The sequence below is a fragment of the Hypanus sabinus genome, chromosome 31 (genome assembly GCF_030144855.1).
Source record: "Hypanus sabinus isolate sHypSab1 chromosome 31, sHypSab1.hap1, whole genome shotgun sequence".
Taxonomy (NCBI): Eukaryota; Metazoa; Chordata; class Chondrichthyes; order Myliobatiformes; family Dasyatidae; genus Hypanus; species Hypanus sabinus.
The window spans coordinates 23,740,848-23,756,372 of NC_082736.1; the positions used below are offsets into that span (position 1 = coordinate 23,740,848).

At 58.8% G+C, this 15,525-nt stretch overlaps 1 protein-coding gene across 3 annotated transcripts in view; it reads left to right on the forward strand.

Annotated features, from left to right (window-relative positions):
- The first annotated feature begins 6,160 nt into the window (after positions 1-6,160).
- bscl2 (BSCL2 lipid droplet biogenesis associated, seipin) overlaps positions 6,161-15,525 on the forward strand; it is a 116,930-nt gene continuing 107,565 nt past the window's right edge. The window contains exon 1 of one of the 3 annotated variants that reach the window (XM_059955165.1): positions 6,161-6,269. The gene's annotated coding sequence lies outside the window, so the exon portion shown is untranslated. The remainder of the gene's footprint in view (positions 6,270-15,525) is intronic. The other 2 variants (XM_059955166.1, XM_059955168.1) reach the window with 2 other exon arrangements.

Below are 15,525 nucleotides of genomic sequence, written 5' to 3' on the forward strand. Positions count from 1 at the left end.
CGGGGAGGTGGAGGGGTAGAGGGAGGAAGGGGACGGAGAGAGGTGGAGGGGTAGAGGGAGGAAGGGGACGGGGAGAGGTGGAGGGAGGAAGGGGACGGGGAGAGGTAGAGGGAGGAAGGGGACGGGGAGAGGTAGAGGGAGGAAGGGGACGGGGAGAGGTGGAGCGGTAGAGGGAGGAAGGGGACGGGGACAGGTGGAGGGGTAGAGGGAGGAAGGGGATGGGGAGAGGTGGAGGGGCAGAGGGAGGAAGGGGATGGGGAGAGGTGGAGGGGCAGAGGGAGGAAGGGGACGGGGACAGGTGGGGGGTAGAGGGAGGAAGGGGACGTGGAGAGGTGGAGGGGTAGAGGGAGGAAGGGGACAGGGAGAGGTGGAGGGGTAGAGGGAGGAAGGGGACGGGGAGGGGTGAAGGGGTAGAGGGAGGAAGGGGAGGGGTAGAGGGAGGAAGGGGATGGGGAGAGTTGGAGGGGTAGAGGGAGGAAGGGGACGTGGAGAGGTGAAGGGGTAGAGGGAGGAAGGGGACGGGGAGAGGTGGAGGGGTAGAGGGAGGAAGGGGACGGGGAGGGGTGAAGGGGTAGAGGGAGGAAGGGGAGGGGTAGAGGGAGGAAGGGGATGGGGAGAGTTGGAGGGGTAGAGGGAGGAAGGGGACGGGGAGAGTTGGAGGGGTAGAGGGAGGAAGGGGATGGGGAGAGGTGGAGGAGTAGAGGGAGGAAGGGGACGGGAAGAGGTGGAGGAGTAGAGGGAGGAAGGGGACGGGGAGGGGTAGAGGGAGGAAGGGGACGGGGAGAGATGGAGGGGTAGAGGGAGGAAGGGGACGGGGAGAGGTGGAGGGGTAGAGGGAGGAAGGGGACGGGGAGAGGTGGAGCGGTAGAGGGAGGAAGGGGACGGGGACAGGTGGAGGGGTAGATGGAGGAAGGGGACGGGGACAGGTGGAGGGGTAGAGGGAGGAAGGGGACGGGGAGAGTTGGAGGGGTAGAGGGAGGAAGGGGTTGGGGAGAGTTGGAGGGGTAGAGGGAGGAAGGGGACGGGGAGAGGTGGAGGGGTAGAGGAAGGAAGGGGACGGGGACAGGTGGAGGGGTAGAGGGAGGAAGGGGACGGGGAGAGGTGGAGCGGTAGAGGGAGGAAGGGGACGGGGATAGGTGGAGGGGTAGAGGGAGGAAGGGGTTGGGGAGAGTTGGAGGGGTAGAGGGAGGAAGGGACAGGGAGGGGTGAAGGGGTAGAGGGAGGAAGGGGACGGGGAGAGGTGGAGTGGTAGAGGAAGGAAGGGGACGGGGAGGGGTGAAGGGGTAGAGGGAGGAAGGGGACGGGGAGAGATGGAGGGGTAGAGGGAGGAAGGGGATGGGGAGAGTTGGAGGGGTAGAGGGAGGAAGGGGATGGGGAGAGATGGAGGGGTAGAGGGAGGAAGGGGATGGGGAGAGGTGGAGGGGTAGAGGGAGGAAGGGGACGGGGAGAGGTGGAGGGGTAGAGGGAGGAAGGGGACGGGGACAGGTGGAGGGGTAGAGGGAGGAAGGGGACGGGGAGAGGTGGAGGGGTGGAGAGAGGAAGGGAACAGGGAGAGGTGGAGGGGTAGAGGGAGGAAGGGGTTGGGGAGAGTTGGAGGGGTAGAGGGAGGAAGGGGATGGGGAGGGGTGAAGGGGTAGAGGGAGGAAGGGGACGGGGAGAGGTGGAGGGGTAGAGGGAGGAAGGGGACGGGGAGAAGTGGAGGGGTAGAGGGAGGAAGGGGACGGGGAGAGATGGAGGGGTAGAGGGAGGAAGGGGACGGGGAGAGGTGGAGGGGTAGAGGGAGGAAGGGGATGGGGAGAGGTGGAGGGGTAGAGGGAGGAAGGGGACGGGGAGAGGTGGAGGGGTAGAGGGAGGAAGGGGACGGGGAGAGGTGGAGCGGTAGAGGGAGGAAGGGGACGGGGACAGGTGGAGGGGTAGAGGGAGGAAGGGGACGAGGAGAGGTGGACGGGTAGAGGGAGGAAGGGGACAGGGAGAGGTGGAGGGGTAGAGGGAGGAAGGGGACGGGGACAGGTGGAGGGGTAGAGGGAGGAAGGGGATGGGGAGAGGTGGAGGGGCAGAGGGAGGAAGGGGATGGGGAGAGGTGGAGGGGCAGAGGGAGGAAGGGGACGGGGACAGGTGGGGGGTAGAGGGAGGAAGGGGACGTGGAGAGGTGGAGGGGTAGAGGGAGGAAGGGGACGGGGAGAGGTGGAGCAGTAGAGGGAGGAAGGGGACGGGGAGAGGTGGAGCGGTAGAGGGAGGAAGGGGACGGGGAGAGGGGGAGCGGTAGAGGGAGGAAGGGGTTGGGGAGAGTTGGAGGGGTAGAGGGAGGAAGGGGACGGGGAGGGGTGAAGGGGTAGAGGGAAGAAGGGGAGGGGTAGAGGGAGGAAGGGTACGGGGAGAGATGGAGGGGTAGAGAGAGGAAGGGGACGGGGAGAGGTGGAGGGGTAGAGGGAGGAATGGGACGGGGAGAGGTGGAGGGGTAGAGGGAGGAAGGGGACGGGGACAGGTGGAGGGGTAGAGGGAGGAAGGGGACGGGGACAGGTGGGGGGTAGAGGGAGGAAGGGGACGGGGAGAGATGGAGGGGTAGAGGGAGGAAGGGGACGGGGAGAGATGGAGGGGTAGAGGGAGGAAGGGGACGGGGAGAGATGGAGGGGTAGAGGGAGGAAGGGGACGGGGAGAGATGGAGGGGTAGAGGGAGGAAGGGGACGGGGAGAGATGGAGGGGTAGAGGGAGGAAGGGGACGGGGACAGGTGGAGGGGTAGAGGGAGGAAGGGGACGGGGACAGGTGGGGGGTAGTGGGAGGAAGGGGACGGGGACAGGTGGAGGGGTAGAGGGAGGAAGGGGACGGGGACAGGTGGTGGGGTAGAGGGAGGAAGGGTACGGGGAGAGGTGGAGGAGTACAGGGAGGAAGGGGACGGGGAGAGGTGGAGGGGTAGAGGAAGGAAGGGGATGGGGAGAGGTGGAGGGGTAGAGGGAGGAAGGGGACGGGGACCAGTGGGGGGTAGAGGGAGGAAGGGGACGGGGAGAGGTGGAGCGGTAGAGGGAGGAAGGGGACGGGGACAGGTGGAGGGGTAGAGGGAGGAAGGGGATGGGGAGAGGTGGAGGGGTAGATGGAGGAAGGGGACGGGGACAGGTGGAGGGGTAGAGCGAGGAAGGGGACGGGGAGAGGTGGAGGGGTAGAGGGAGGAAGGGGACGGGGAGAGGTGGAGGGGTAAAGGGAGGAAGGGGACGGGGAGAGGTGGAGCGGTAGAGGGAGGAAGGGGACGGGGACAGGTGGAGGGGTAGAGGGAGGAAGGGGACGGGGAGAGGTGGAGGGGTAAAGGGGGGAAGGGGACGGGGAGAGGTGGAGCGGTAGAGGGAGGAAGGGGACGGGGACAGGTGGAGGGGTAGAGGGAGGAAGGGGACGGGGAGGGGTGAAGGGGTAGAGGGAGGAAGGGGACGGGGAGAGGTGGAGGGGTAGAGGGAGGAAGGGGATGGGGAGGGGTGAAGGGGTAGAGGGAGGAAGGGGACGGGGAGAGGTGGAGGGGTAGAGGGAGGAAGGGGACGGGGAGGGGTGGAGGGGTAGAGGGAGGAAGGGGACGGGGAGGGGTGAAGGGGTAGAGGGAAGAAGGGGAGGGGTAGAGGGAGAAAGGGGACGGGGAGAGATGGAGGGGTAGAGGGAGGAAGGGGACGGGGACAGGTGGAGGGGTAGAGGGAGGAAGGGGACGGGGACAGGTGGGGGGTAGAGGGAGGAAGGGGACGGGGACAGGTGGAGGGGTAGAGGGAGGAAGGGGACGGGGACAGGTGGAGGGGTAGATGGAGGAAGGGGACGGGGAGAGGTGGAGGGGTAGAGGGAGGGAGGGGACGGGGAGGGGTGAAGGGGTAGAGGGAGGAAGGGGACGGGGAGAGGTGGAGGGGTAGAGGGAGGAAGGGGATGGGGAGGGGTGAAGGGGTAGAGGGAGGAAGGGGACGGGGAGAGGTGGAGGGGTAGAGGGAGGAAGGGGACGGGGAGGGGTGGAGGGGTAGAGGGAGGAAGGGGACGGGGAGGGGTGAAGGGGTAGAGGGAAGAAGGGGAGGGGTAGAGGGAGAAAGGGGACGGGGAGAGATGGAGGGGTAGAGAGAGGAAGGGGACGGGGACAGGTGGAGGGGTAGAGGGAGGAAGGGGACGGGGAGAGATGGAGGGGAAGAGGGAGGAAGGGGACGGGGAGAGGTGGAGGTGTAGAGGGAGGAAGGGGACGGGGAGAGGTGGAGGGGTAGAGGGAGGAAGGGGACGGGGAGAGGTGGAGGGGTAGAGGGAGGAAGGGGACGGGGACAGGTGGAGGGGTAGAGGGAGGAAGGGGACGGGGACAGGTGGGGGGTAGAGGGAGGAAGGGGACGGGGAGAGAAGGAGGGGTAGAGGGAGGAAGTGGACGGGGAGAGATGGAGGGGTAGAGGGAGGAAGGGGACGGGGACAGGTGGAGGGGTAGAGGGAGGAAGGGGACGGGGACAGGTGGGGGGTAGAGGGAGGAAGGGGACGGGGACAGGTGGAGGGGTAGAGGGAGGAAGGGGACGGGGACAGGTGGAGGGGTAGATGGAGGAAGGGGACGGGGAGAGGTGGAGGGGTAGAGGGAGGAAGGGGACAGGGAGAGGTGGAGGGGTAGAGGGAGGAAGGGGACGGGGAGAGGTGGAGCGGTAGAGGGAGGAAGGGGACGGGGAGAGGTGGAGCGGTAGAGGGAGGAAGGGGACGGGGACAGGTGGAGGGGTAGAGGGAGGAAGGGGTTGGGGAGAGTTGGAGGGGTAGAGGGAGGAAGGGGACGGGGAGGGGTGGAGGGGTAGAGGGAGGAAGGGGACGGGGAGGGGTGAAGGGGTAGAGGGAAGAAGGGGAGGGGTAGAGGGAGAAAGGGGACGGGGAGAAATGGAGGGGTAGAGAGAGGAAGGGGACGGGGACAGGTGGAGGGGTAGAGGGAGGAAGGGGACGGGGAGAGATGGAGGGGAAGAGGGAGGAAGGGGACGGGGAGAGGTGGAGGTGTAGAGGGAGGAAGGGGACGGGGAGAGGTGGAGGGGTAGAGGGAGGAAGGGAACGGGGAGAGGTGGAGGGGTAGAGGGAGGAAGGGGACGGGGACAGGTGGAGGGGTAGAGGGAGGAAGGGGACGGGGACAGGTGGGGGGTAGAGGGAGGAAGGGGACGGGGAGAGATGGAGGGGTAGAGGGAGGAAGGGGACGGGGAGAGATGGAGGGGTAGAGGGAGGAAGGGGACGGGGACAGGTGGAGGGGTAGAGGGAGGAAGGGGACGGGGACAGGTGGGGGGTAGAGGGAGGAAGGGGACGGGGACAGGTGGAGGGGTAGAGGGAGGAAGGGGACGGGGACAGGTGGCGGTGTAGAGGGAGGAAGGGGACGGGGAGAGGTGGAGGGGTAGAGGAAGGGGACGGGGAGAGGTGGAGGGGTAGAGGGAGGAAGGGGACGGGGAGAGGTGGAGGGGTAGAGGGAGGAAGGGGATGGGGAGAGGTGGAGGGGTGGAGGGAGGAAGGGGACGGGGAGAGATGGAGGGGTAGAGGGAGGAAGGGGATGGGGAGAGGTGGAGGGGTAGAGGGAGGAAAGGGACGGGGAGAGGTGGAGGGGTAGAGGGAGGAAGGGGACGGGGAGAGGTGGAGGGGTAGAGGGAGGAAGGGGATGGGGAGAGGTGGAGGGGTAGAGGGAGGAAGGGGATGGGGACCGGTGGGGGGTAGAGGGAGGAAGGGGACGGGGAGAGGTGGAGGGGTAGAGGGAGGAAGGGGATGGGGAGAGGTGGAGGGGTAGAGGGAGGAAGGGGACGGGGAGAGGTGGAGGGGTAGAGGGAGGAAGGGGATGGGGAGTGGTGGAGGGGTAGATGGAGGAAGGGGACGGGGACAGGTGGAGGGGTAGAGGGAGGAAGGGGACGGGGAGAGGTGGAGGGGTAGAGGGAGGAAGGGGACGGGGAGAGGTGGAGCGGTAGAGGGAGGAAGGGGACGGGGAGAGGTGGAGGGGTAGAGGGAGGAAGGGGACGGGGAGAGATGGAGGGGTAGATGGAGGAAGGGGACGGGGACAGGTGGAGGGGTAGAGGGAGGAAGGGGACGGGGACAGGTGGAGGGGTAGAGGGAGGAAGGGGACGTTAGAAGGGTAGAGGGTGGGGGAGTTGGGGAAGGGGAGAGTGGAGGGAGAGGGGCACGAGGCCGAAAGGAGGCGGGTTTCTAACTTCCGGCAGTGACCGGAAGTGCGCCGGGGAGCAGTTTGGGCGGTGACTCCGTTGCCGTGGTGACGGGCTGTGGCCGGCGATGGGGGGCAGCGGCGCTCGGGTTCCGGCGGCTGCGACGGCAGGTACCGGGGACGGGCGGTACGCGGGTCCGGGGCGGGGTCCGACACCGCGCTGCCGGCCTTGGGGAGGGCCAGGCCTGAACTCCCGTGGTTGTGAGGGAGCGCCGGGCGGGGGAAGGAGGGAGCGCCGCGTTGTCGTTCATACAAAAGGGTCGTGAAGCACGGAAAGAGGCCCTTCGGCCCAGCTCGTCCATGCTGACCTAGATGCCCATCCCCGAGCTGGCCCCACTTACCCGTGTTTGCCCCTCCTTTCCTGTTCAAGTGTCTATTCAATTGCCCTCGCTTCTATCACTTCCCTCGTAGTTCTTTCCTTCAATCGACCAGCCTCTGGCCTCCCCTCACGCCTTTCCCCTCTTCCTTCCAACTCCCCTAACTTGGGGGAAAAGACCGTGACCGTCCACCTTTTCCCTGCCCCTCATGACTTTATAAATCTCTCTAGGGTCTTCTCCCACCCACCCCACCCCTCAGCTCCTTGAAACCCAGCAATCCTGGTCACCAACCTGTAGGAAGGATGTCAACAAGGTTGACAGAGTGCGGGGAAGATTGACAAGGATGTTGCCGGGACGGAGTTATAAGGAAAGATGGAAAGGTTAGGACTTTATCCCTTGGGATGTAGAAGACTGAGGGGAGATTTGATGGTGGTATACAAAATTATGAGTAGAGGTATAGATGGGGGAAATGGAAAGAGGCTTTTTCCACTGAGGTTGGGTGGGACTACAACTCGAGGTCACGGGTTAAGGGTGAAAGGTGAGATGTTTAAAGGGTACATGAGGGGAAACTTCTTCACTCAAGGGGTCCTGAGAGGGTGGAACGAGCTGCCAGCACAAGTGGTGCGTGCGAGCTCGATTTCAACATTTTAAAAAAAGTTTGGGGGTACATGGATTGGAGGGATATGGTGCAGCTCGACGGGAGTAGGCAGTTTAAATGGTTTCAGCACGGACTAGATGGGGCCTGTGTGTGTGCTGTACTTTTCTGTGACTGTATAATCGCAACTCAAGTCCCGGTACTATCCTTGCAGAACTTTTCAACCCCCCTTTCTCGCATAAGCACGTCCTTCCAGTCTGGATAAAGGCTTTCGATCTGCGGCACTGCCTGTCCATTCCCCCCCACTCCCCCGTCATTATTGCCTCTGTTTGTAGATTGGCAGCCGCAATGGCAAATGTGGTCTCACCGTTAATTGTATCACCTCTAGCTCCTAAGCGTGGTGTCTCAACCTGTGAAGGCTAGCTTTTGATAGTCACCAATAACCTGTGGCGCCACTCCCCAGGCCCAGTGCAATATATAAAAAGTTACTGTAAGTTACAGAAGGAAATATTTTAAACAAACTAATGCAAAAACAGAGCAAAATAGTGAGGTAGTTCAAAGTACATTTATTATAAAACTATGTTTACTATCTACATAAGGTCGCATCCATCATTCCAGTGCAAAAGAAGGCGACAGTAATCTGCCTAGATGACTGTCGTCTGGTGGTATTAACATCAACCGTTATGAAATGCTTGGTGCGGCTGGTCATGGAGCACATTAAAGCCTTTCTCCCGGCGACACTGGACCCTCTCCAGTTGGCTTATCGCTCAATTCGATCCACTGACCATGCAATAGCCTCTGCCCTCCACTCTGTCCTGTCCCACCTGGAAGATAGGTAGTTGTAGTAGGCAGCCGTCAATCCCAGGGGATGATGGGTTTGTGCCTCTGCAGTGTCCTCTCCAGGGTACAAGCCTGGGCGGGAAGATTTGAGGAGCGGGCTGTTGCCCATGCAGCAGATTCCCCCTCTCCCCGTCACTGATGTAGTCCAAGGGAAGGGCAAGCGCCGATACAGCTTGTCACCAGTGTCATCACAGAGGTTGTAAACAACATCAAACGACCTTAGGGACCCTGGCTCCGGGTTTCTTCCTCAGGGTTTACTCCCGAAGCCTTTCTGTGGATGAGTATGGCCACAAGGCAGTGGAGGTTTAAAATCAGGGTTTTCCTTCTCCTGGGCAGGCTGCCCGGGAAGTTAGATGGATCGATATATTATTGATCCCAAAGGAAATTAGTGTCACAGTAGCGTTACAAATGCACAGATATATAGATATTAGAAGTAAGAAAGAATTTTTAAAAATTACCTTAGAAAGTCTTAATGCAATGGGGGGAGGGGGGTGTCATCACTTCCCCGGCTGTAGGTCGGCTCATTATCGAGCCTAACAGCCGAGGGTAGGAATGACCTCGTATATCGCTCTTTGGAGCAGCGCAGTTGTCTCAGTCTGTCACTGAAAGTGTTCCTCCGTTCAGCCAAGGTGGCGTGCAGAGGGTGAGAAACATTGTCCAGAATCGCCAGGATTTGTCATACAACAGAGCCAGGCTTTCTAATCAGTTTATTGAGCCTGTTGCTGTCACCCGTGAGGCCACCGCATAGAGGTGACAACAGACTGGTAGGATGTGAAGGGGAGGCCTGGGTTCTCTAAAGGACAAAGTTGCTGTGTATAGACTTCAGCTCAACATATAACACCATCATAGCCCAGAAACTGTCCCCGCTGGGTCTCAACACCTCCAAAAGCAATTGGGTACTGGACCTCAGAGCAGAAAGGCCACAGTCAGTCCATGTGGGCAGCAATGTCTCTAGTCCCATTACGCTGAGCACCGGCACTCTGCTAGGCTGTGTGCGCAGCCCGCGGCTGTTCACACTGCTGAAGCATGACTGGGTCACAGGATCCCACCCAGACTGTGACTTGCAGATGACACAACAGTGGTTACTTCCTCAAGAACGTTGACGAGGCAGAGTGTAGAGAGGAAGTGGAGCGGTGGGAGGGCCGGTGCGAGGGGGACAATGGGCCGGTGCGAGGGGGACAATGGGCCGGTGCGAGGGGGAGAATGGGCCGGTGCGAGGGGGAGAATGGGCCGGTGCGAGGGGGAGAATGGGCCGGTGCGAGGGGGAGAATGGGCCGGTGCGAGGGGGACAATGGGCCGGTGCGAGGGGGACAATGGGGCGGTGCGAGGGGGACAATGGGCCGGTGCGAGGGGGAGAATGGGCCGGTGCGAGGGGGACAATGGGCCGGTGCGAGGGGGACAATGGGCCGGTGCGAGGGGGAGAATGGGCCGGTGCGAGGGGGACAATGGGCCGGTGCGAGGGGGACAATGGGCCGGTGCGAGGGGGACAATGGGCCGGTGCGAGGGGGAGAATGGGCCGGTGCGAGGGGGACAATGGGCCGGTGCGAGGGGGAGAATGGGCCGGTGCGAGGGGGACAATGGGCCGGTGCGAGGGGGAGAATGGGCCGGTGCGAGGGGGAGAATGGGCCGTTGAGAGGGGGACAATGGGCCGGTGCGAGGGGGACAATGGGCCGGTGCGAGGGGGACAATGGGCCGGTGCGAGGGGGAGAATGGGCCGGTGCGAGGGGGAGAATGGGCCGTTGAGAGGGGGACAATGGGCCGGTGCGAGGGGGACAATGGGCCGGTACGAGGGGGACAATGGGCCGGTGCGAGGGGGAGAATGGGCCGTTGCGAGGGGGACAATGGGCCGGTGCGAGGGGGACAATGGGCCGGTGCGAGGGGGACAATGGGCCGGTGCGAGAGGGACAACCCAAGCCTGAACGTGGAGAAGACAAAGGAAAGCATTGTGGATGTAGGAAGGTGCGGATAAACCATCTCCCTCTGCGGACACATGGATCCTCTGTAGAGAGAGTTCAGTGCACCAAGTTGTTGGGAGTTCACGTCCCGGGACGATCTCACCTGGTCCCTTAATATCACCTCCCTGAGCAAAAAGGCACGGCCGCACCTCCACTTCCTGACGAAATTGAGACAAGCAAGGGTCCCACCCCCTCACCAATTTTAACTGAATTTTACAGTAGCACCATTGAGAGCGTCCTGACAAGCTGCATCCCAATCAGCTTGCGAGCAGCCGAGCATCGGACCAGAAGTCCCTACAAAGGACTGTGGGAATGGCCGAGAGGATCACAGGGGTCTCCCTACCGTCCATCGGGGACGTTTACCAGGAGCGCTGCATACGCAGGGCCCTTAGTATTATCCAGGATCCCAACCGTCCATCCAGCATCCTCTCTGACTTTCTACCATCGGGCAGGAGACTCCGATGCATAAAGACAATGGTCAGGATGGGAAACAGTTTCTTCCCTCAGGTCATTGGGCTTCTGAACTCCCTGCCACATCGCGTTGGAAATGTCACCAGTTAATACCTGACAAAATTTAATTAATGTGCTTTACTTTGTTTATTTATGTGTAATCTATCTGTAGACCTTATTCTTACTCTCCCAGGTTAGTGTGTGTTGTGTACTTCTGAGCTTTACACCCTGCTGCGCAGAAACATCGTCTCGTTTGACGGTGTATGTTTATATAGTTAAATGACAATAGACTTGACTGTCTAAAGTCAGTGAATGTAGATCAGAGAGACCCTCAGGGTGCAGGTACGTGGCGACAGGGTGGAGAAGGAGGCTTACAGATGCTGAATTAGTTCCTTTTGTAACCTTAGATAACCTTTCGTTGTCCACTACACCACTAACTGTGGTGTTGCCTGCAAACTTCATTGCCACGCCTGCAGGCATGCATTACTGCGTATTTTCCCATTCATTATGTGCTGTGTTGTGTGACGTTGGCGAGGTTTCTCAACAGAAGTGGTTTGCCATTGCCACCTGCTGGGCAGTGTCTTCACAACCCCCCCCCCCCCCCCCACAACCATCATCAAAGTTCACAGTGAATTTTATTACCAGAGTGCGTACACGTCACCACATACAGCCCGAGATTCATTTCCCTGCGGGCATCCTCGGCAAATCTACAGAATAGTAACTGTAACCAGGATCGGTGAAAGATCAGCCAGAGTGCAGAAGACAACAAACTGTGCAAATGCAAATATAAATAAATAGCAATAAATAACCAGAACGTGAGATAAAGAGTCCGTAAAGTGAGATCATTGGTTGTTGGAACATCTCAGTAGACGGGCAAGTGTAGTTATTCCCTTTTGTTCAGGAGCCTGATGGTTGAGGGGTGGTAACTGTTCCTGAACCTGGTGGTGCGAGTCCTGAGGCTCCTGTACCTTCGACCTGATGGTTGAGGGGTGGTAACTGTTCCTGAACCTGGTGGTGTGAGTCCTGAGGCTCCTGTACCTTCGACCTGATGGTTGAGGGGTGGTAACTGTTCCTGAACCTGCTGGTGTGAGTCCTGAGGCTCCTGTACCTTCGACCTGATGGTTGAGGGGTGGTAACTGTTCCTGAACCTGGTGGTGCGAGTCCTGAGGCTCCTGTACCTTCGACCTGATGGTTGAGGGGTGGTAACTGTTCCTGAACCTGGTGGTGCGAGTCCTGAGGCTCCTGTACCTTCGACCTGATGGTTGAGGGGTGGTAACTGTTCCTGAACCTGCTGGTGTGAGTCCTGAGGCTTCTGTACCTCCTTCCTGATGGTTGAGGGGTGGTAACTGTTCCTGAACCTGGTGGTGTGAGTCCTGAGGCTCCTGTACCTTCTAGCTGATGGCTGAGGGAGTAGTAACTGTTCCTGAACCTGTTGGTGCGAGTCCTGAGGCTCCTGTACCTTCCAGCTGATGGTTGAGGGGGTAATAACTGTTCCTGACCCTGGTGGTGCGAGTCCTGAGGCTCCTGTACCTTCTACCTGATGGTTGAGGGGTAGTAACTGTTCCTGAACCTGGTGGTGCGAATCCTGAGGCTCCTGTACCTTCTACCTGATGGTTGAGGGGTGGTAACTGTTCCTGAACCTGGTGGTGCGAGTCCTGAGGCTCCTGTACCTCCTCCCTGATGGTTGAGGGGTGGTAATTGTTCCTGAACCAGGTGGTGCGAGTTCTGAGGCTCCAGTACCTTCTACCTGATGGTTGAGGGGTGGTAACTGTTCCTGAACCTGGTGGTGCGAGTCCTGAGGCTCCTGTACCTTCTACCTGATGGTTGAGGGGTGGTAACTGTTCCTGAACCTGGTGGTGCGAGTCCTGAGGCTCCTGTACCTCCTCCCTGATGGTTGAGGGGTGGTAATTGTTCCTGAACCTGGTGGTGCGAGTCCCGAGGCTCCAGTACCTTCTACCTGATGGTTGAGGGGTGGTAACTGTTCCTGAACCTGGTGGTGCGAGTCCTGAGGCTCCAGTACCTTCTACCTGATGGTTGAGGGGTGGTAACTGTTCCTGAACCTGGTGGTGCGAGTCCTGAGGCTCCTGTACCTTTTACCTGATGGTTGAGGGGTGGTAAATGTTCCTGAACCTGGTGGTGTGAGTCCTGAGGCTCCTGTACCTTCGACCTGATGGTTGAGGGGTGGTAACTCTCCCTGAACCTGGTGGTGCGAGTCCTGAGGCTCCTGTACCTCCTCCCTGATGGTTGAGGGGTGGTAACTGTTCCTGAACCTGGTGGTGCGAGTCCTGAGGCTCCTGTACCTTCTACCTGATGGTTGAGGGGTGGTAACTGTTCCTGAACCTGGTGGTGCGAGTCCTGAGGCTCCTGTACCTCCTCCCTGATGGTTGAGGGGTGATAATTGTTCCTGAACCTGGTGGTGCGAGTCCTGAGGCTCCAGTACCTTCTACCTGATGGTTGAGGGGTGGTAACTGTTCCTGAACCTGGTGGTGCGAGTCCTGAGGCTCCAGTACCTTCTACCTGATGGTTGAGGGGTGATAACTGTTCCTGAACCTGGTGGTGCGAGTCCTGAGGCTCCTGTACCTTCTACCTGATGGTTGAGGGGTGGTAAATGTTCCTGAACCTGGTGGTGTGAGTCCTGAGGCTCCTGTACCTTCGACCTGATGGTTGAGGGGTGGTAACTGTTCCTGAACCTGGTGGTGCGAGTCCTGAGGCTCCTGAACCTTCTACCTGATGGCAGCAGCGAGAAGAGAGCATGGCCTGGGTGGTAGGGGTCTCTGATGATGGACGCTGCTTTCCTACGACAGAATTTCATGTATTCAAGGTGCTTACTGCCCTCTTGCGATCGTCTGCCTGGCGCCAGTGGTCACAAAACCAGGACTTGCAATACGCACCAGCTCCTCCACCTGCTCCTGCAGGTTCACGTGACCCTGGCTGGGGAGCTAGGCAGGGGCTACACCTCGCCCCAGGGTGACCTGCAGGCTAGTGGAGGGAAGGAGTGCCTCACGCCTCCTCTGGTAGAGACGCGTCTCCACCCCGCCACCCCAAGTACATACGTACAGACAATAAGGGAGCCAACACCAGTCACTGCAGCACACCAGCAGTCACAGGCCTTCCAGTCGAAAGAGCAGCCCGTCTTCAACTCCTGCCGCCCAGTCCAGCTTACTCCCTCGCCGTGGATCCCATCAATTCCAGTCGTGCGGGAGCTTACTGATGTCCACTTGGACAGCGTCCACCGATCCTCTTGGTCACCTCCCCACAGGCTCTTCATTCATCACGCGCGTGCGATGTGACCTCCCCTCGCACAAAGCCACGCTGACCACCCTAATCAGTCCTTGCATTTACAAACACACAAATTCATCAATCATTCTAGTTAGCTCCCCCCGCCCCCCACCTCTGCACCGTAAACACTAAGTCACTTCTTAAACTGCAGTTTACATTGTAAATACGTGCTGGAAGTTCTGTATGTATATACCTTTTATTCCAGATCTATTTGTTCACCTCTAACTTCACCGGCATAGGTTGTGCAATTTGTTGTTTTGTGGCAATGCAATACATGATGATAATAACAACTATAAATTACTATGTATATATACCAGTGGGGTGCCTCAGGGATCTGTTCTGGAACCCTTACTCTTTGTGATTTTTATAAATGACCTGGTTGAGAAAGTGGAGGGATGGGTTAGTAACTTTGTTGATGACACAAAGGTTGGGGGTGTTGTGGATAGCGTGGACGGCTGTCAGAGGTTACAGCTGGATGCAAAACTGGGCTGAGAAGTGGCAGATGGAGTTCAACCCAGATAAGTGTGAGGTGGTTCATTTTGGTAGGTCAAATATGATGGCAGAATATAGTATTAATGGTAAGACTCTTGGCAGTGTGGAAGATCAGAGGGATCTTGGGGTCCGAGTCCAAAGGACGCTCAAAGCAGCTACACAGGTTAACTCTGTGGTTCAGAAGGCATACGGTGTATTGGCCTTCATCAATTGTGGGGTTGAGTTTAGGAGCCGAGAGGTAATGTTGCATCTATATAGGGCCCTGGTTAGACCCCACTTGGAGGACTGTGCTCAGTTCTGGTTGCCTCACTACAGGAAGGATGTGGAAACCACAGAAAGGATGCAGAGGAGATTTACAAGGATGTTGTCTGGATTGGGGAGCATGCCTTATGAGAATAGGTTGAGTGAACTCTGCCTTTTCTTCTTGGAGCGACAGAGGATGAGAGGTGACCTGATAGAGGTGTACAAGATGATGAGAGGCATTGATCATGTGGATAGTCAGAGGCTTTTTCCTAGGACTGAAATGGCTAGCACGAGGGGGCACAGGTTTAAGGTGCTGGGGAGCAGGTACAGAGGAGATGTCAGGGATAAGTTTTTCACTCAGAGAGTGGTGAGTGCGTGGAATGGGCTGCCGGCGACAGTGGTGGAGGCGGATACGATAGGGTCTTTTAAGAGACTCCTGGACGGGAACATGAAGCTTAGAAAAATAGAGGGCGATGGGTAACCCTAGTAATTTCTAAGGTAGGGACATGTTCGGCACAGCTTTGTGGGCCAAAGGGCCTGTATTGTGCTGTAGGGTTTCTATGTTTCTAATAGTTAAATAATTAGTGCAAAAAGAAAGGGGAAAAGTAGTGAGATAGTGTACATGGGTTCAATGTCCTTTCAGAAATCGGATGGCAGAGGGGAAGAAGCTGTTCCTGAATCGTTGAGTGTCTGTCTTCAGGCTCCTGTACCTCCTCCCTGATGGCAGAGGGGAAGAAGCTGTTCCTGAATCGTTGAGTGTGTGTCTTCAGGCTCCTGTACCTCCTCCCTGATGGCGGAGGGGAAGAAGCTGTTCCTGAATTGTTGAGTGTGTGCCTTCAGGCTCCTGTACCTCCTCCCTGATGGTAACAATGAGAAGAGGGCATGTTCTGGGTGGTGGGGGTCCTTAATGATGGACGCTGCCTTTCACAGGCATTGCTCCTTGAAGATGTCCTGGACACTACAGAGGCTGGTGCCCATGATGGAGCTGAGTGAGTTTACAACTCTCTGCAGTAGTTCCCCCCCCCTCAGACCAGACAGTGATGCAGCCATGATGGGGCTGACTGAGTTTACAACTCTCTGCAGTAGTTCCCCCCCCCACCCCCAGACCAGACAGTGATGCAGCCATGATGGGGCTGACTGAGTTTACAACTCTCTGCAGTAGTTCCCCCCCCCCCACCAGACCGGACAGTGATGCA